The 21,225-nt window shown below is 29.7% G+C and overlaps 1 protein-coding gene across 1 annotated transcript in view; it reads right to left on the reverse strand.

The window, feature by feature from the left end:
* Window positions 1–21,225, reverse strand: part of LOC129911636 (putative ATP-dependent RNA helicase TDRD12) — a 112,050-nt gene that overhangs the window by 90,124 nt on the left and 701 nt on the right. The gene's annotated exons all lie outside the window — the stretch shown is intronic.

Consider the following 21,225-nt stretch of genomic DNA (forward strand, 5'->3'; position numbering starts at 1 on the left):
GAGTATGAATTGTAAATTACGAATACATTGTAATGCCATAAAAGGTGTAAACATTCCCCAAAAAAACACCAATCTCAATGGCATGTCTACATAAATTATAACAAACAATAAAGATGATGTAATATAAATAAACACCATGAACAAAAATTTTACAAGGAAATGTTTATGTTCAACAATTTGACTGATAAAATTTTGTTCTATAATCCGCGGATATCGACTTGATCGTAGTTTTATGTATAAGATCCAAAAGTTCCTCTCGTATTTCCGCATCATCAAAGATTGTAAGATAGAGACATTTAGAGATAAAGTAGTAATACCAAATTTTATACAATCGTTCAATAAACCGAATGAGTCGTCGGTATAAAAGAAGTTCTCTTTAAAAGTAAAAGCAATTGCTAAACATATATTTAACGATGTTATTATAAAAACGGACCACATACAAAATAATATATTCTTGAAAGATTTTGAATCTCCCCGAATTGAAATTGGAAAGTAACCGAAAGTACGAAATAAATAAATGAGACATTGAAGAACACAACCGATTTCTTTAACGTTATTTTCCATGAATTGAGTTGATTCTGCACTTGTTAAAAAATTCCTCATAGCTGATTCAACTTTATTCAATTAGGTATGTGCAACAATTTTAGTTTTTTTTTACTAAATGACATGTCTACAGTTACAAAGTCATTAATGTCTGAAAAGAAGTTAAATTGCCTTATATCTTTTAATCAGTCACTTCGTTATTATTACGATACATTAATTATTATTTACATATTCACATTAATACAAATGAAGTCATTGTTACAAAATAAAAGGATGAAAATATGAAATTATATTCAGTTTTAGCATTTCTTTCAATCAAAAGGAGCATGTGTAGGTAAAGGTAGGGGAAAGGTGCGAGCAGTGAGACACTTTTATTAAATTTTTTATATTTCAGAAAGTTTCCAAGCTATCTTAACCAAACTTTGAACTCATTTTATGACATATTCTATCTTGATATTGAAGAAAAGGTTATAATTCAAGAATGAGAGCATCATTAAACTAAAATTTAGCAAAAGTCAAAACGTCTCTCTGTTTGCAAGGGGTCCGATCAGTGAGACAAGCTAAGTCGAACAGTGAGACGGACGAATAAAACATAACTTCAAAAAAGTAACAAGTAAAACAAACAAATGAAAAAACACCACAAAATCATTCTGAAATCATTTTCAATTCATAGATTTCTTTTAATCAATGTCTCACTGTTTGCTTTTTTACAAAGTCTCACTGTTTGATTTTTGTCACTTCTCGGAAAAATATAAATTTACAAAAAACGATTAGGAATTCTAAGTACTTGTTATCCTTTTATGAAAGAACTAATAAAAATGTTATAAATATGTAAAAAAAAAAGTTCTGTCCATTAATCTGATTTTTTTTGTGTTATACACACTTTCATAACTTCCATCTAAATTTGTGTGATATTTTCCTTTGTAGGAAAATAGACAACTTAAATTCAATCGGCATAATTGAATCCCCTACGCAGCACAGAGGAGTATTCGACAACAAAATCCGGTCAAAAATATTTTTAATGTTTTTCTTATTGGAATTGGCCTAAAGTATTGTTTTATAACTTATAATGTATTAAAAATACACACTGAAAAAAGTTTTCGGGTTAGTTAAAAAAAAAAAATTTAATTAAGTAGGTATTTTTTTTTTCTTTTATTTAATTCATATTATTTATTTTTACATGAAATTTTTAAATATTGTTAATATTTCAGGTTAAAGAAAACAAAAATTTGGAAATAAGTAGTTTTTTAAGCAACAAAAGCAAATTTTACTAAAAATACCTCGAGACTAAAAAACTCCATTAAAAAAAAAGGTGGAAATATGTGGAAATTTTTTTTATTTGCGTGACAAGACAAATATGTACAGTTAATTATATAAGAAAAATTTTTGCTCGATCGTACCCGAGACTACAACAAAAACACTTTTTTTCTATCGAAAATTTCATTAATTTTCACGTTTTTCTATGCACTCTTGTCATCTCGATTTTTAATATACCTATTTTTAATGAAATATATGGAAATTTCTGTATTAACATAAAGTATATACCTTGACCACCTTGGACATACATATAAAATTTTCACATTTATCACAAATCACAATAAAAAAATAAGACTGAAGTGTTAATGATTAGAAAATAAAATAAGCTTTTTTGACGTGAGCATAAAATCGACTAGATTTAGACTAAGATCTTGGGAATTAGGGGGTCAACAGTTATTATTTGAAACCGGTTTTAGTTAGCATGGGTATTGAGGAATGCGAAAAGCAAAAAATAACGCGTCGAATGCCATTTTTATTTTTTTCATTTATGACCGGATTTTGGGGTCGAATACTCCTCTGTGCGCAGTAGGGGAAATAAAAATTTTGACCCAAACTAGCGTTACTGCATGTGCTTGCTTTCAGAAAAGAGAAAAATTGATTGTCTCACTGTTAGCAACTTTCCCCTACATACAAGATTAATGTAGTTTAAAGATATATTTGTTTAGAAAGGGAACTAGATTAATAATTCTATCATTTTTCTTTTTTTTAGGTGCTTCAGTTAGTCCTATATCTACACGTGCTTCTATTTTCAATTTTTTTTAATGATTTAGCTTGATTGATAAAAATTGTAAATTTCACACTTTTTATCAACTTCTAAATTATAATTTAAGTTGACATACATTTAGAAACAGTGTCAGTGTGTTAGTTAAAAAAAACTAAGTGCAAACTGACTTGCTTGTTAAAAATTGAAGGAGAAGCAACAAGAAAATACCTAGTTTTTTATGTTGCTCATACGCCACAGTTACCCAACATTCGTTTGGTACTTAATATGGTAAAATTATTTAATGATTCGGAACAAAATTGAAAAATTCAAAACAAAAATATTGTCTTTTTGATAGTTTTGTTTTTAACTATTTTTGATGCTATGTTATAGCGTGTGTTAATTTTTAAAAATTTAATTTTCAATAGTTTTTGAAAGATTTTCTTTTAAAATAAGTTTAAATTACATAAATATATTTAAAATCAGAAAGGTACTAGCAACAAGTCATTTTCAAATAGATAAAATATAATAGAAAATGAGATTAATATCTGTATTAAAGGGTTAAATAAAAAAAGAATCCAAATTTCCAGAAAACACCAATTTCCAAAAGAAAATACTTCTCGAAAAATTGTATTTAATTCCCCATTCTTATTTCCAGACAGAATCAATTGTGAAGAAATGTTAAAGAATGTGGAGCAAAATTTTAAACGATTTAGTAATAATTGCTAAAGCCATTTAAGTTATATACTAATTTAAAAATCAGTCTGCTTTTGGCTTTTTTTTTTTTTTTTTTTTTTTTTTATAATGAGCGCGCACTAAAGGGGTTTTGAGTACCCTTAATATGTATATATACACAGTACGAGCTTTAGGAAAAGAGGAAGGGATGTAAAAGGAGATACCGATGCACATTGGTTTTAAAGTTCTGAATATTAAAATGGGAGGGAAAAACAGAGGCGGGTAATGCATTCCACATTCTAGTAGTACGACTAAAGAAAGAATCTCTGTATTTGACGGTACGTCCGAAGTTGGGCTCAAGTGTAAACTGATGGGCATTCCTTGAAGTACGAGTATTACGGTTGAATTGTTTAAGGGGAGGAATGCAGCTAGCTATTTCATTAGAACATTTTTTAAAAAAGTACCTATAAAATAAGGACAGGCATGATACATTCCGGCGGTGCTCAAGAGATGGGATTGTATCAGTAATGGACCTATCACCTATCATTTTAAAAGCTCTGTTTTGAAATTCTATCCAAATAACTCAAGTGGGTCTTAGGAGCACCTGCCCAGATATGGGAATTATACTCGAGCTTTGGACGAATATATGCTTTATAGATTATAGCCAGATCAGAAGGGGTGAAATATTTCTTACATCTTCGGAGGAAACCTAAGCATTTCGCAAAGTTTTTGGCTACATCGAATATGTGCTCATTCCACAAAAGGTGGTTTGTAATGGACATACCTAGAATCGAAAGCTGATCAGTTTCCTCGATGCAAGTACCACTCATGGATAGTGGCAAAGGTTGAAGGTTTCGTTTTAAAGATAGTAAGCAGCATTGTGTTTTAGAAGCATTAAATTCTACGCGGTTTCTTATTCCCCATTGGACAATGCATTCGAGATCAGAATTTAATGAGCTTATCATATTTTGCCGTTGGAGTTCCACATCCAAAGGACATGGGTGTGAATCTACAAACGAATATGAAAAGCTGAGGGTACTATCATCTGCGAAACAATTTAATGGATTAGAAGTTTCAGAGAGCAAATCATTAATGAAAATGAGAAAGAGAGTCGGAGACAAAACGGAGCCCTGGGGCACACCAGCGTTTATATTATGGGTTTCAGACTTGAATCCATCCAAAACGACTTGAATTGAACGGTTCGAAAGGTAATTTCTAATCCAACGAAGAAGAGATTCATCAATACCGAATGCAAGCATTTTCGATAAGAGAGCTTGATGCCAAACTCTATCAAATGCCTTTGAAATATCAAGCGCAACAATCTTACTTTCTCCAAAACGATGTAAAGATTTGTTCCACTGATCGGTGAGATAAACCATCAAATCACCAGTGGATCTATTGCTACGAAAGCCATACTGCCGGTCATTAAGAAGCTTCCGTTCTTCAAGATATTTCTTAAGCTGGAAATTAATCAGCGTTTCCATGACCTTGGAAAGAAGGGACGTAAGTGCAATCGGACGATAGTTAGAGGGTGAAGAAGATTCGCCTTTTTTAGGGACAGGCTGGACAAATGCTGTTCTCCATCCACTCGGAAAGAGACCTGTAGAGTAGGACAGATGGAAAAGCTTACGCAGTGGTTTTGGTAATTAAAAATACTTTAAAGTCTATACATTAAAAATTGCCGGTGTTGCCGTTTTGATTTTTTAAATTTAATTGAAGTTTTTTGTGAACAAAAACAAATTTTTTTTCAAAAATTTTTCTTAAATTTCATAAATTAATTGATGCCAAAATATTGTCTAGGAAATTCAAGGAAAAAAAATATATGGGAGTGAGGGACAATCTACCATAATTCAAGCGATAGATGCAATTTTCTTATTAATTGACTTCAAACACAAAAAAAAATATTTGAACACAACGGCAACACCTACAATATTCAAATACACATTTTTTAAAAGCTAGAAGCTTAGTAATATATGTAAAATTAAAATTAAGTTAATTGAATGTACGGCTTTTGAAAGAATGGTAATTGAACTCAGATTTTTGAAAAAAAAAATTATTGAAAAAATTTTAACATGTCGTTTTTTAAACTTGGTCGTAATATAAAATGCATTTATTTTCAAATTTTTTTGGCCGCATTTATTATGATTTCAAATTATAAAAGGAAATGTCAATAGGTATGTATTACGGTTTATGAAAAAAATTAAAAAGTATTTCATTTTCGAAGAACTTTTTTTAATAAAAGTTTTGAAAAAAATGTAACTTATTTTTTTTTAAAGTTCAACATCTGAACATAAAATTATTTTTTATTCATTTAATAACCCTTACTGTTGAAAGTTAAATAGCAAAAATTTAAAGTTCCTATTTACCACAGTCTTTGAGAAAATTAATTATTTCAATGCAAACATTCAGTTTTAATAAAAAAAAACCATTGAAATTGAAGTAATTTTTCATTTTTTTTTTTTTCAAAAGTGTGATATATTTTACCTTTTTTGCTTCGAAATTCAACTGATAATATTTATGGCCAAACATTTTTTTTAAATAAATTCATATTTTATTAGAAAAAGTTTGGAAAAAAGTCATTTTAAATTTTTCTAATAACATTTTTTTTTTTATTCTGAGTTTGAGGACCATTTTTTCAAAAAGTCTTGATTAAATTTAATGGATTTAAATTTAAGATATAAGAATGAGCTTCTGGCTTTTTAAAAATGTATTTTAAAATATTGTAGGTGTTGCCGTTGTTTTCAAAATATTTTTTTTGTGTTTGAGGTCAGAATGTTAGAAAATTGCATTTATCGCTTAAACGATGGAAGATTGTCCCTTACTGCCTTTTATATATTTTCCTTAAATTACCTAGAGAATCTTTTGCTATCATTTGTTTTATGAAATTTAAGCAAAAAAATGGTTTTGTTAAAAAAAAAATTAATTTTAATTTTAAAAAACAATACGGCAACACGTTTGAAAACAAAAATCGTCAAAATCAGAGCTGTTCGGCCGGGTTCCCTAATAATTTGCTTTAGTTACTCTACTATCAAGAGAACAAACAATTACTAAAATGGATTTAGCTTTTAACTAAATTGTTTAAAATTTTGAAACCAAAACCACATTACATTTTTAACTCCTTAGGATTTTGTATCACCCAATCCCATATATTAGTTTTGCGTCATACAAAGGGCGTCTTATTCATGATCTAGTCACTGTGGCGTATGTGGAACAATTTTGTTTTTATTTCTTATTTGGTCTTAGCTATATTATTTTTCACCAACAACACCGAAACCTCAATTAATAAAATTCAAAACTCAACTAAAACATCCCAATTATTTAATTAATTAATAAACTCACCTATAGGATTCATACCGATTATGTAATACCATAAAAAAATGTACGTATCGACTACTACTCGTATGTATCCTCGCAGTAAATTAACAACCATCGACCAATTACAAGCCATCTGGAAACACTGGCACATGTCAAAGACCGTTTCATAAATTCGTTGTTTCTCCATAATGCGTCTGAGAACAAACTCGTTGAATTGTGGAAAAGACCTGTTTGTATTTTCCCATTGAGTAAATTCGACAAGTGTTTTCAAATCTACATCAAGATTGTAAATCTCCGTGCGTATAAGATGTAAGTAGAGAATGAATTGTAAATTACGAAAACATTGTAATATCGTAAAAGGTGTAAATATTCCATAAAAAGAAACTAATCTCAAAGGCATATTCACATAACCTATAACAAACAATGAAATTGCTGTAATATAAATAAACACCATGAACAAAAACTTTATAAGAAAATGTTTATGTTCAACCAGTTGACGGACAAAATTTTGTTCAATTATCTTCGGATATCGATTCGATCGTAGTTTTATGTATAAGGTCCAAAATTTCCTCTCATATTTCCGCATCATTAAAGATTGTAAGATAGAGACATTTAGAGATAAAGTAGTAATACCAAATTTTATACAATCGTTCAATAAACCAAATGAGTCGTCGGTATAAAAGAAGTTCTCTTTAAAAGTAAAAACATACACTAAACATATATTTAACAATGTTATTATAAACACGGACCATATACAAAATAATGTATTTTTAAAAGATTTTGAATCTCCCCGAATTGAAATCGGAAAGTAACCGAAAATACGAAATAAATAGATGAGCCATTGAAGAACACAACCGATTTCTTTGACGTTATCTTCCATGAATTAAATTGGTGCAGAACTTGTTAAAAAATTCGTTACAACTGATTCAACTTTATTCATTTACTATAATTTTAAATTTTTGTTTATTAAATGACACGGGTAAGTTACAAAGTCATTAATGTCCGAAAAGAAGTTAACTTGCCTTCTATCTTTTAATCAGTCACCTCGTAATTATTACAAAACATTTATTATTAAAACAAATGATGTCACATTAAAAGAAATGATGTCATTTTTACAAAATATAAAAGGATTCAAATATGAAATTTAATTTGAGGTACAAGGTCCTTATTAAGACTGGACATGGACAAGCTCATCTTATCGGCGATAACTTCCACAGTGTAATTAGCAAATAAACTATGTATTAATATTGTAATTTAAGCAAAACAAAATAAAAAAATATAAATAAACTATTATTTACGATACATACTATTCTTAAAAATACAATATATGTAGATGTTTTTTTTTGGGCAGGGACATAAGTCCCGAATTTTTTTTTCGGTACTAATGTTCCACTTTACTGGGTCATAAGTCCAGAATCCAATTCGGGAATTATGTTCCACCTTACTGAGACATTAGTCCTGAAAAAAAAATTCGGGACTTACATATGTCCCACGTATTTTTTTTTTTCGCGCGAATTTTTATTTCCACACCTCAAAATGGATTCTCCCATGGGCAAAATTTTTTCCGCTTCGCGTTTGGGTTGTGCAAATTAAAGAGATTCGAATCTGAGGAATATCTTTAGAACAAACATTAAACTGGCAAAATATTCTCTTTGAAGTTTGAGTTCTATTTTTTTTTCCTTGTCAAACTGAAGTAAGACAAATTTTATATAAAACTTATTCTTTGAAAAGTTGGAATTTTTTCTGAAAATAAAAATTGACGTGAAAGAGAAATAAAGCCAAATGTTGAAAAATGGCTTATTATTTCTCTTTTGAAAATTAAAATTATGCCAATTCTCAAAAGACTTCCTTATTTCACTTGGGCGTATTTTATGGCACCAAAAAATAATCTTATGGATTACTTAGTAGTACCTATATGAACATTTATAGTAAAAATATGTATGTATATAAAATAGTTTTTACTTTATTCGGGACTTACATATGTCCCATTTTCGACTTAAAAATTCAGGACTTCTTTCTAAGTAGGTTGGGACATAATTCCCGAATTGGATTCGGGACTTATGACCCAGTAAAGTGGGACATTAGTCCCAAAAAAAATTCGGGACTTATGTCCCGGGGACTTTTGTCCTTGCGCCGTTTTTTTTGGCATTGCTATTCGTATCCGCAGTTGGCGTTTACATGCATTACAAAAACAACACGCAGCTGCCGATAGAAATATAAGCTAAACCAAGCTGCGGAAAGAATTTTGACGAAGGATTTAAGTTATTGTTTTTACGTTTTCCTTTCTCTTAGGTACATATAAATTTTTGTTCTGTGTTGGTATTTGGAAAATTCTACTGCGGATAGCTTTGCCAAAAAAACACGCCTAATATCTTCTAAACAGATGAGAAACAGAATTTTTATGTCAAGTCATTGTTTAAGATGTTAGCAGAATCAAAAAAAAATAATTCAAAACGTGTGGTTATCCTTCCTGTTTCTCTGTGGGAAACCATTTTATATAAAAAAAAACTGAGTTTATTTTTTGTTTCATCAGAATAGGTACCTACACAAAAAGAATAATGTAAAAGTAAAAATACTTTACAAGAAAATCAATAGGAAAGTTATGGCCCATTTTGAAATAATTTTAGCCGTTGCTTTTCCTAACATCTTAATCAAAATAACTTGCATACGACTCACTAATACAAACTATATAAATAAATAAACAAGTAAAATTAAATAAACTCACCTATTGGATTTAAACCAACAATAAAAGTCCACAAGCTAAAATACACATCGACTACTATCCTTGTATACCCACGCAATAGATTGAAAATCATTGACCAATTACAAGCCATCTGAAAACACTGACACATATCAAATATCGTTTCATAAATTCGTTGTTTCTCCACGATACGTCTTTGAATTAACTCGTTAAATGGTGCAAAAGATCTGTTTGACTGTGCACATTGAGTAAATTCGACAAGTATTTTCAAGTCCTTATCCAAATACTCGATTTCCATGGATATTATTTCCATGTAGAGAATAAATTGTAAATTACGAATACATTGAAATGCCATAAAAATTGAAAACACTCCCCAAAACCGAACGAATTCCATTGGCATGTCGACATAGATTATTGCAAATAATAAAGTCGTTGTTATATAAAGAAACACCATAAACAAAAGCTTTATAATAAAGTTTTTATGTTCAAGAAGTTGACTTAAAAATCCTTGGTTCATAATCTTTGGATCCCTTTTTGATCGTAGTTTTATGTATAAGTTCCAAAATTTTCTTTCGTATTTGCGCATGAACAAAGATTGGATGGCTGATACATTTGCTGATAATGAAGTGGTTACAACTTTTAAGCTATCACTGAAAAAATTAAACTCGTCAGGAGTGTAAAAAAAATCGTCTATAAAAACAAAGAACACCGCAAAACATGTATTTAACAATATTATTATGAAAAAAGACCATATAAAAAATAATCGATTCTTAAAAGTATTCGAATGTTTCTGGATTGAAATTGGAAAATAACCGAAAATACGAACTAAATACACGAGCCATTGCAAGACACATCCGATGTCACCATCACCGGTATCGTCATCGTACATTATTTTTAATGACGGTGATGGAGTAATGCTGGTGTTGATTTGATGGAAATTTGTTGACTCACTATGCAATTGAAAGTTCTTCACACACTAACCCCTTCACATGAAATAATATGGTTAGATTGTCAAATAATGAAACTTTACTATTATAGTCTTGCGTTTATTAATAATTAAATATTATTCACTACTCCCTTGGGTGGTAAGATATTTATCAAAACAATGCTGAAATAATTCACAAGAACTTAAAGATATATTTGTTATAAGAGACCAATTTATAATTCTATCACTTTTTTTTCCATTATTTGCTTAAGTTAGTCCTTTATCCATACGAACTTTTGTTTTCAATTTTTTCAAGGATTTACCTTGGGCTTCTAAATTACAGTTAAAATTGGCATGGAAGTAGAAACATTGTCAGTGTGTATGTTAAAAAAGCTATATAAGTGTAGACTGACTTCTTTGTAAAAACTTGAACGACAAGCATCTAAATAATAGTCGTTTATGTTGCTCATACGCCCCAGTTACCCAACATTCGTTTGGTACATAATATGGTTAAGTTGTTCAATAGTACGGAAAAAAAATTAAAATTTCAAGATTAAAATATTTTTTTTGATGATTAGAATTATAGCTGCGTTCCTTTGGAAATATTCATCTACTTTTTAGTACTTAAAGCTGCTTTGAACTACTTTTTCAGTATAGCAAAGTAGATCAAAGTAGTTTTAAGTACTAAAAAGTAGATAAATATTTCCAAAGGAACGCAGCTAATAAAATCAAAAAAATTGTTTTTAACTGTTTTTTAGGTTATGTAAAGCGTGTGGTAATTTTTTAAAATTTTATTTGTAATAGCTTCTGAAAGAGCTTATTATCAATCAGAAAGACCCTAGTAACAAGTCGTTCTCGGGATATTGAGAGTTACACTTTTTACTTGCGATTATAGGTACTATAGGGCAAGTTTAGGATTCGTAAAAAAAATCGAACTCAAGATCATAGAGGAAGGAATACCTAGAGAGCCGACTCGTACCCCCCTTACCTAAAACACCCGCAAATTTAATTTCAGATAATCTCTCTTATTTTTCTCTTGTTTTCCTATCTGTGAATACGTGTGAAAAGTACAATTCGTTTAATACCTTCCTTTCACCAGTAGATGTCCTCACAAATTTTGAATTTAAACATGATTTTGGTTTGTACATGAACTTGAATAGCTCAAATAGCTCACTCCAGACACCCACCTTTCAATAAATATGTACAGAAATAAAAAAAAAAGGTTCGTGTTTTGAATTTATTATATTATTTTTTTATGAATTTATTTACTACTGAGCACTTAAATTGTTTTTAATTGTTTTGAGCTCAACTCCACAGTTGAATGTGTTGGTGCCATTTAAAATGCACGGGAAAACTACCACATATAAGCACTGTGGAGTTTTTCCTCTCATTGCAGCTTGTAGGGTGGAAGAGAAAAAACAACCGAAGTCGCGTCTCTAGGTATTCCTTCCTCTATGCTCAAGATAACAATCAGACATGATATTACGATGATAGAGAATGCGAAAAAAGTAAATATTTTTTTGACCGTTATTAATGGTACCTGCAATAAAATAGTTTACTTTATTTTTGACTTCCTCATAAACCACATTTTTCAACAACCTACACGGAGAAAAAAGTGTCACCTTAAAATAAGATGATGCGCACATTAAATTTCACCACCTCAAAATAAGTTGATATCCGCTTAAAATAAAGTGATTCCACTTAAACTCTGTTAAATTTAATGTGAACTTCATCTTATTTTAATGTGAATGTACATCTTAAAAAAATCAACCAAAAATAAAAATTTTAAAATTATAAACACACTTAAGCTTTAGTTGCAGTTTACCATGCTCATTTCCAACAGTTGGCTGCCAGTTTTTTTTGTTTTTAATTTGCGCATTCAAGAAATTAATGTGACTTGTCACCTTAAAATAAGATGATGGGCAATTTAAATCCCACTGACTTAAAACAATACAATTTCCGCTTAACCTTTCGATGATAATAATATGCAGAAAACTGTCTTAATTGAGTTCTTATCAAACACTAAAAAGTTGAAAAAAGGTCAATGAAAACTAAATGTTTCTATGCCTTCTTTTGTATTGAAATTAACGGTCCTGACAAAAACTGTTCAATGCGTTTTTTTAATTTTGTTTCCCTTTGTTAACATTGAGTTCGATTCTATTTTAAACTAATACTGGGGTGCGCTCATAAACTTACTGTACTTTACCTTTTTTTTTGTAAGTTCTTAATGGTCCAATTTCAATAGATTTTTGTCTTAACAGCAAGAAATAAAAGTAGATTAATATTTAAATACTATAGCAAATTCAACTTATTTAAACTGGACTACCTCCAAAATAACCAGTTCGACCGATTGCATTTAACTGGATTCCTAAAGGATACATAGATTTGTTCTTTAACAAACACTATAAACTTACTTACCCACCAGTCTCCACTTTGTCAAGGCTAGATAAACACAAAAATAAGCTTCCACCAAAACTCGTACATATCCTCTAAGTAAATGCGCCACCATTGACCAATTGCATGCTTCTTGAAATTCCTGACTCATTCCAAAAATATCCTGATAAATTTTTTGTTTATCAAGTAAACTTCGCCGAACAAACTCATCAAAGTTTGGAAAATTTATGTTTGAACTATCACATTTCATAAACTCCCCCAAACTAGTCAAATCGTTTTCCAAATGAATTATTTCATTACGAATTAATTCCATATAAAGTATGAATTGTGCACTTCGAACAATATTTATGACCAACAAAAATCCGGTAGTAGCCCAGAATATTTTAAGTCTCAAAGAACTTTCATATGCAGTTGAAAATAAACCCATAGTTCCAAGATGAACAAGAATTCCAAAAATAAATTTACAAATATATCTTCGATGTTCGAAAAGTTGACTGAAGACATTTTGATCTTTAACATTTGGATATCGACTGGATCGAACTTTTATGTATAATTTCCAAAAGTTACGTATATGGTTTTGAGTTATTAACGATTGCATTGCGGAAATATTTAAGCACACTTCGAGAGTTACCAATTTCATGACATCATTAAAGAAAGTAAATGCATCACCAACAACAAAACATAGACTTGGATTTAATATAATAGCTATGTTGGATAAATTAATAGCAGTTATTAGAAAAATTGACCAGATAACTGGTTTCTTAGATACATGATTATTAAGATTTATTGAGATTGGAAAATAGCCAAAAAACCGAAAAATATAAAGTTGCACTTTCAAAACCGAACACAATTCTTTGCTCATTTGAGAAATAATTGCGTGTTAACTTATTTAAATTATAATTATGTATAAATTATAGCTAATTTCGCGGGAACAATCTTACTAGTAAATAGAAGAATTGTGGTAATTTTATTGAATACCCAAGTTAATTACATTTCTCTAAGGTAAGCAATAATGCACATTGCACGTCTCACATCTATTCTAATAATCTTGACCACAACAGCAACGCTATCATTAATTTAAATGTGTCAAACTTATAACTTTTTTGTCTGTATACATATGTATACCTAAATAGAGTTTATAGCACTCGCTATTGACTAAAAAGACAAACCAGATCCAAAAACCAAAAGGACGTTTGCAAGCGGAATGAAAACAAACTTCCATTTCGCTGAGAACTAATTTATAAAGAGAGTACCTACAACGAAAGAAAAAATCTTGTTTGATTTAAGCATGTTGCTTATTTATGTAATTTATATTGTGCTTTTTTTTCTGTTTGGAGTTGATAAAATCATTTGGCTAAAAATTACTGTGTAATAAACTTAAAAATCAAAATGCTTCTATTTCAATGATTTCTTTTAAATAATTCGTATTCAAAATTATCGTTCTCAGTGGATTATTATTCTTCTTACAAATCTTTTTCTTCTCCATTATCGATGACAAACACGAATTCTTAGAACTCTACTTCTTTACTGCTTCACATTATGGTTCCAAATTTGAGGTTCGACGGCATTATCAAATCTATAAATGTATATGAATTGTATTTACCTTGGGCTTCTAAATTACAGTCAGTTCAAATTGGCAAGCAAGTAGAAACATTGTCAGTGTGTAAGTTAACAAAGCTATATAAGTGTATGTAGACTGACTTCTTTGTAAAAACTTGAACGACAAGCATCTAAATAATAGTCGTTTATGTTGCTCATACGCCCCAGTTACCCAACATTCGTTTGGTACATAATATGGTAAAGTTGTTCAATAGTACGGAAAAAAAATTAAAATTTCAAGATTAAAGTATTTTTTTTTTTTATGATTAGAATAATAAAATCAAAAAAATTGTTTTTAACTGTTTTTGAGGTTATGTAAAGCGTGTGGTAATTTTTTCAAATTTTATTTGTAATAGCTTCTGAAAGAACTTATTTTCAATTGAGAGTTACACTTTTTACTTGCGATATACATAGGTACTATAGGGCAAGTTTAGGATTCGTAAAAAAAATCGAATTCAAGATAACAATAAGACATGATTGTACGATGATAGAGAATGCGAAAAAAGTAAATATACCTGCGATAAGACCGTTTACTTTATTTCTGACTTCCTCATAAACCACATTATTCAACAACCTACACGGAAAAAAGGTGTCACCTTAAAATAAGATGATGCGCACATTAAATTTCACCACCTCAAAATAAGGTGATATCCGCTTAAAATAAAGTGATTCCACTTAAACTCTGTTAAATTTAATGTGAACTTCATCTTATTTTAATGTGAATGTACATCTTAAAAAATCAACCAAAAATAAAAAATTTAAAATTATAAACACACTTAAGCTTTAGTTGCAGTTTACCATACTCATTTCCAACAGTTGGCTGCCAGTTTTTTTTTTTTTAATTTGCGCATTCAAGAAATTAATGTGACTTGTCACCTTAAAATAAGATGATGGGCACTTTAAATCCCTCTGACTTAAAACAATACGATTTCCGCTTAACCTTTCGATGATAATATGAAGAAAACTGTCTTAATTGAGTTCTTATCAAACACTAAAAAATTGAAAAAAAAAGTCAATGAAAATAAAATGTTTCTATGCCTTCTTTTGAATTGGAACTAACGGTCCTGACAAAAACTGTTCAATGTGTTTTTTAATTTTGTTTCCCTTTGTATACAATGAGTTCGATTCTGTTTTAAACAAATACTGGGGTGCGCTCATAAACTTATTGTACTTTACCTTTTTTTTGTAAGTTCTAAATGGTCCAATTTCAATAGATTTTTGTCTTAATAAGAAATAAAAGTAAATTAATATTTAACCCTCTGTAGGCACACCTCTTCTTTTTTGTGACGTGAGGCACACGGGTGCGAATTTGGTTTATACTTTTTCATGTCGCTAGAACTTTTTTCGGTCAGAATATTTTATAGAGAATCAAGTATGAAATTGATGTAGAATATTCCGAGGAATTCGAATATTGTATTCACAATTCCGAAAAAAAATATCTTCACCCTTATAAAGTGACTATTTTGTGACCACTTTTTTGAAAAATCGTAATTTTTTTATTTTTGTCCTGCCAAATTCGCACCCGTGTGCCGACAGAGGGTTAAATACTATAGCAAATTCAACTTAATTAAACTGAAAACTAAACAAATAACGTCGTCTTTTTGGACTACCTCCAAAACAACCAGTTCGACCAATTACATTTTATTGGATTCCTAAAGGATACATACATACATTTATTCTTTAACAAACACTATAAACTTACTTACCCACCAGTCTCCACTTTGTCAAGGCTAGATAAACACAAAAATAAGCTTCCACCAAAACTCGTACATATCCTCTAAGTAAATGCGCCACCATTGACCAATTGCATGCTTCTTGAAATTCCTGACTCATTACAAAAATATCCTGATAAATTTTTTGTTTGTCAAGTAAACTTCGCCGAACAAACTCATCAAAGTTTGGAAAATTTATGTTTGAACTATCACATTTCATAAACTCCCCCAAACTAGTCAAATCGTTTTCCAAATGAATTATTTCATTACGAATTAATTCCATATAAAGTATGAATTGTGCACTTCGAACAATATTTATGACCAACAAAAATCCGGTAGTAGCCCAGAATATTTTAAGTCTCAAAGAACTTTCATATGCAGTTGAAAATAAACCCATAGTTCCAAGATGAACAAGAATTCCAAAAATAAATTTACAAATATATCTTCGATGTTCGAAAAGTTGACTGAAGACATTTTGATCTTTAACATTTGGATATCGACTGGATCGAACTTTTATGTATAATTTCCAAAAGTTACGTATATGGTTTTGAGTTATTAACGATTGCATTGCGGAAATATTTAAGCACACTTCGAGAGTTACCAATTTCATGACATCATTAAAGAAAGTAAATGCATCACCAACAACAAAACATAGACTTGGATTTAATATAATAGCTATGTTGGATAAATTAATAGCAGTTATTAGAAAAATTGACCAGATAACTGGTTTCTTAGATACATGATTATTAAGATTTATTGAGATTGGAAAATAGCCAAAAAACCGAAAAATATAAAGCTGCACTTTCAAAACCGAACACAATTCTTTGCTCATTTGAGAAATAATTGCGTGTTAACTTATTTAAATTATAATTATGTATAAATTATAGCTAATTTCGCGGGAACAATCTTACTAGTAAATAGAAGAATTGTGGTAATTTTATTGAATACCCAAGTTAATTACATTTCTCTAAGGTAAGCAATAATGCACATTGCACGTCTCACATCTATTCTAATAATCTTGACCACAACAGCAACCCTATCATTAATTTAAATGTGTCAAACTTATAACTTTTTTGTCTGTATACATATGTATACCTAAATAGAGTTTATAGCACTCGCTATTGACTAAAAAGACAAACCAGATCCAAAAACCAAAAGGACGTTTGCAAGCGGAATGAAAACAAACTTCCATTTCGCTGAGAACTAATTTATAAAGAGAGTACCTACAACGAAAGAAAAAATCTTGTTTGATTTAAGCATGTTGCTTATTTATGTAATTTATATTGTGCTTTTTTTTCTGTTTGGAGTTGATAAAATCATTTGGCTAAAAATTACTGTGTAATAAACTTAAAAATCAAAATGCTTCTATTTCAATGATTTCTTTTAAATAATTCGTATTCAAAATTATCGTTCTCAGTGGATTATTATTCTTCTTACAAATCTTTTTCTTCTCCATTATCGATGACAAACACGAATTCTTAGAACTCTACTTCTTTACTGCTTCACATTATGGTTCCAAATTTGAGGTTCGACGGCATTATCAAATCTATAAATGTATATGAATTGTATTTACCTTGGGCTTCTAAATTACAGTCAGTTCAAATTGGCAAGCAAGTAGAAACATTGTCAGTGTGTAAGTTAACAAAGCTATATAAGTGTATGTAGACTGACTTCTTTGTAAAAACTTGAACGACAAGCATCTAAATAATAGTCGTTTATGTTGCTCATACGCCCCAGTTACCCAACATTCGTTTGGTACATAATATGGTAAAGTTGTTCAATAGTTCGGAAAAAATTAAAATTTCAAAATTAAAATATGTATTGTTTTTTTGATGATTAGAATAATAAAATCAAAAAAAATTGTTTTTAACTGTTTTTGAGGTTATGTAAAGCGTGTGGTAATTTTTTCAAATTTTATTTGTAATAGCTTCTGAAAGAGCTTATTTTCAATTGAGAGTTACACTTTTTACTTGCGATATACATAGGTACTATAGGGCAAGTTTAGGATTCGTAAAAAAAATCGAACTCAAGATAACAATCAGACATGATATTACGATAATAGAGAATGCGAAAAAAGTAAATATTTTTTTGACCGTTATTAATGCTACCTGCAATAAAACCGTTTACTTTATTTTTGACTTCCTCATAAACCACATTTTTCAACAACCTACACGGAGAAAAAGGTGTCACCTTAAAATTAGTAAGGCGGCTTAGCATCTAAATCGTGCACTTTGTGATAAAAGCATGAAATTTATATCATGGGTATTACTCAATATTAGAGTTATTTTGAGATATTGGGCCACTTTGTATTCCATCCAGGAGCGTAGATACAAGAGATTTTCTGTGTTGCACCCGCATTGTTGCATATCATAGTATAGCTGATGAAACCTTTTTATTAATATAATACATGATTTCGAGGTAATTTTTAACGCCCGATCGAATAAAACCAATAGCAATATGCCTGGACCGTCATGTAAAAAGTTATTGCACTTTTTATAAATTGTCTTTTACTCAAACAGCAAGATTCAGAATATTACCAAGTACTCCTTGAAAAAAAGTGGTAGGTTGATAAAATTTAGTGTGGACTTTTCTAATACCATAGAAAAAAATAATAAAATATGTCCATCAAAAAATTTCAGGTCAAAGGGTGTTTTTTTTTAGCGAGAAAGAACACTTTTGAAATGGTACCATTGCAACACATGGAAAATTTATGAATTTTTTTGAACCGCATATATATTTTATACATCGTATGAGAATCAAAAATAATCAAAAAATGAATTATATTTACCATGGAATGTTGAATTTTCATGCAAAACTTAAATTGCTTGCTTTTATTTTTTATTGAATTTTCATATAAATTAATGTTTTGAAGGAGTGAGGTGCAAAAGTAAAAGTATGAAAAATAATTGTGCAGTTTGTGATAAAAGGATCAAATTAATAGGATTGTTAGTACAATATGTAACCCTCATTTTAAGATATTGGGCCTTTTAATATTTCACCTATGAGGATGTACATGAGCAATCTAATTGCTTTCTGTGCATCGTTATAAACATCTTTAAAGGTAAAATATTAAGTGGCCCAATATCTTTAAATGAGGGTTACATATTGGACTAACAATCCTATTAATTTGATCCTTTTATCACAAACTGCACAATTATTTTTCATACTTTTACTTTTGCACCTCACTCCTTCAAAACATTAATTTATATGAAAATTCAATAAAAAATAAAAGCAAGCAATTTAAGTTTTGCATGAAAATTCAACATTCCATGGTAAATATAATTCATTTTTTGATTATTTTTGATTCTCATACGATGTATAAAATATATATGCGGTTCAAAAAAATGCAAAAATTTTTTATGTGCTGCAATGGTACCATTTCAAAAGTGTTCTTTCTCGCTAAAAAAAACACCCTTTGACCTAAAATTTTTTGATGAACATATTTTATTATTTTTTTCTATGGTATATGAAACGTCCACACGAAATTTTATCAACCTACCACTTTTTTTCAAGGAGTACTTGATAATATTTTGACTCTTGCTCTTTGAGTAAAAGACAATTCATAAAGAGTCCAATAACTTTTTACATGATGGTCGAGACATTTTGGTATTGATTTCATTCGATCGGGCGTTAGAAAATACCTCGAAATCATGTATCATATTAATACAATATTTCATTGCCTATACTACGATATGCAACAAATCAAGTGCAACACAGAAAAAGTCTTGTATCTACCCTTCCGAATAGAATACAAGGTGGCCCAATATCTGAAAATAACTCTTAAATTGAGTACTACCAACGATGTTAATTTCATGCTTTTATCACAAAGTGCACGATTGAACTCTTTTTTAATGCTAAGCCGCCTCACTAAATAAGATGATGCGCACATTAAATTTCACCACCTTAGAATAAGGTGATATCCGCTTAAAATAAAGTGATTCCACTTAAACTCTGTTAAATTTAGTGTGAACTTCATCTTATTTTAATGTGAATGTACATCTTAAAAAAATTAACCAAAAGTAAAAATTTTAAAATTATAAACACACTTAATCTTTAGTTGCAGTTTACCATACTCATTTCCAACAGTTGGCTGCCAGTTTTTTTTTTTTTTAATTTGCGCATTCAAGAAATTAATGTGACTTGTCACCTTAAAATAAGATGATTGGCAATTTAAATCCCACTGACTTAAAACAATACAATTTCCGCTTAACCTTCCGATGACAATAATATGCAGAAAACTGTCTTAATTGAGTTCTTATCAAACACTAAAAAGTTGAAAAAAGGTCAATGAAAACTAAATGTTTTCTATGCCTTCTTTTGTATTGAAATTAACGGTCCTGACAAAAACTGTTCAATGTGTTTTTTTAATTTTGTTTCCCTTTGTTAACAATGAGTTCGATTCTATTTTAAACTAATACTGGGGTGCGCTCATAAACTTATTGTACTTTACCTTTTTTTTTGTAAGTTCTAAATGGTCCAATTTCAATAGATTTTTGTCTTAACACCAAGAAATAAAAGTAGATTAATTTTTAAATACTAAAGCAAATTCAACTTATTTAAACTGGACTACCTCCAAAACAACCAGTTCGACCAATTACATTTTATTGGATTCCTAAAGGATACATACATACATTTATTCTTTAACAAACACTATAAACTTACTTACCCACCAGTCTCCACTTTGTCAAGGCAAGATAAACACAAAAATAAGCTTCCACCAAAACTCGTACATATCCTCTAAGTAAATGCGCCACCATTGACCAATTGCATGCTTCTTGAAATTCCTGACTCATTCCAAAAATATCCTGATAAATTTTTTGTTTGTCAAGTAAACTTCGCCGAACAAACTCATCAAAGTTTGGAAAATTTATGTTTGAACTATCACATTTCATAAACTCCCCCAAACTAGTCAAATCGTTTTCCAAATGAATTATTTCATTACGAATTAATTCCATATAAAGTATGAATTGTGCACTTCGAACAATATTTATGACCAACAAAAATCCGGTAGTAGCCCAGAAAATTTTAAGTCTCAAAGAACTTTCATATGCCGTTGAAAGTACACCCATAGTACCAAGATGAACAAGAATTCCAAAAATAAATTTACAAATATATCTTCGATGTTCAAAAAGTTGACTCAAGACATTTTGATCTTTCACATTTGGATAACGACTTGATCGAACTTTTATATACAATTTCCAAAAGTTAAGTTTATGGTTTTGATTTATCAACGATTGCATTGCGGAAATATTTAAGCACACTTCGAGAGTTACCAATTTCATGACATCGTTAAAGAAAGTAAATGCATCATCAACAACAAAACATAAGCTTGGATTTAATATTA

Source organism: Episyrphus balteatus, chromosome 2, assembly GCF_945859705.1.
Source record: "Episyrphus balteatus chromosome 2, idEpiBalt1.1, whole genome shotgun sequence".
Lineage (NCBI taxonomy): Eukaryota > Metazoa > Arthropoda > Insecta > Diptera > Syrphidae > Episyrphus > Episyrphus balteatus.